Genomic DNA, 1,747 nt, shown 5'->3' with positions numbered 1-1,747 from the left:
AAAAAAAAAAAAAGAATTATTTAGCCAGGCGGTGGTGGCATACGCCTTTAATCCCATCACTCTGGAGGCAGAGGCAGGCGGATCTCTGAGGCCATCTGGTTTACATATTGAGTTCTAAGACAGTTCTACACAGAGAAACGTTGCCTCTAAAACTAAAAACAAACCAAAAAGATTTTATGTTGTGTATGAATGCTTGCCTGCATGTGTACATGTACACCTCATGCATGCCCGACACCCTCAGAGGCCATCAGAATCCCTGAAACTAGGGTTACAGATGACTGCTGGTGCCACGTAGGTGCTGGGATTTAAACCTGGGTGAATACCAAGTGCTCTTAACTTGATTATTTTCAAGACAGGTTTTTCTGTGTAGCCCTGGCTGTCCTGGAACTCTCTCTGTAGACCAGGCTGGCCTCAAACTCAGAGATCCAACTGTCTCTGCCTCTCAAATGCTGGGATTAAAAGTGTACACCAGCACTGCTCAGGTACTTAATTTTTAAACCCTGCTATATAGTTCTAGATGACAGCAATTCTACTGCCTCAGCCTCCTCAGGACTAGGACTAGAGGCATGAACCACTACATCTGGCTTTCCAGGTCTTAGCTGAATCGCTCTTGATTGCTATTGACATTTCAGTTGACTATAGTTTAGTAGGGACCCATTCCCTAACCACCTCACCTCAGGGCCTTGGCATATGGTAATTCCCCTATCTAGACTGCTCTTCCCCAGGTGAAGTCTTGATTACCCCATCCTAATTTCTGCATGGTACTTGCTTCCTGGACTTTTCTGGACTTTATTTTTTAAAGATTAGTATTTATAAGCCAGGCGGTGGTGGTAGCACATGTCTTTAATCCCAGCACTCAGGAAGCAGAGGCAGGTGGATTTTATAATCCTAATAAATCCATATAAAATATACACAATCCAGATGTTTTAATAACTTGGGATTACTGATAGGAAATAGATTTTAATTGCATAGAGAGTAGATATCTGTCCAGCTCCAGTGCCAATTAAGGTTTATTATAAATGTAAAGGTTGTGTGTGTCTTTTATGCAGGAATTAAATGGTTAAAGGCAGGGTAGAAACCCCAGATTGGGATTAAATTTTTCAATGACATCTCTGAGTCCAAGGCAAGACTGGCCTACAGAGTGAGCTCCAGGATAGCCTGGGCTTCAGAGAATCCCTGTCTCAAAAAAACAAACAAAAAAACAAAAAAAGAAAGAAAAAGAGAAAAACCCAAAATGAAAAAAAAGAAAGCAACAACAAAGACTAATACTCATTTATTTAATATTTATGTATAGACATTTATAGACAGAATCTATGATGTGGCTCTGGCAGTCCTCAAACTTGCTATGTACCATAAGCTAGCTTTGAACTCAAAGAGTCGGCTGCCTCTAGCTCCTAGGTGCTGAGATGAAAGGCATTTATGACATGGCTGGCTAGGAACTCACTGGTTTTGACTAAGCTGACTGGCCAGTAAGCTCTTAGACTTCACCCGTCCCCAACCCCTCAAAGGAGGAATACAAGCACATGCAGCAACTGTCAAATTGTGTGTGTGTGTGTGTGATTTGTGGATATCAAATTCAGCTCCCCACGCATGTTTGCAGTCTCCCCGGCTTCTTCTTCTTCTTTTTGTTTTTGTTTTTTTTTTGTTTGTTTTTCCAAGACAGGGTTTCTCTGTGTAGCCCTGGCTGTCCTGGAACTCACTCTGTAGACCAGGCTGGCCTCAAACTCAGAAATCTGCCTGCCTCTGC

The sequence above is a fragment of the Mus pahari genome, chromosome 20 (assembly GCF_900095145.1).
Source record: "Mus pahari chromosome 20, PAHARI_EIJ_v1.1, whole genome shotgun sequence".
In the NCBI taxonomy this organism is placed as follows: Eukaryota; Metazoa; Chordata; class Mammalia; order Rodentia; family Muridae; genus Mus; species Mus pahari.
This window is presented reverse-complemented; position numbering follows the sequence as displayed.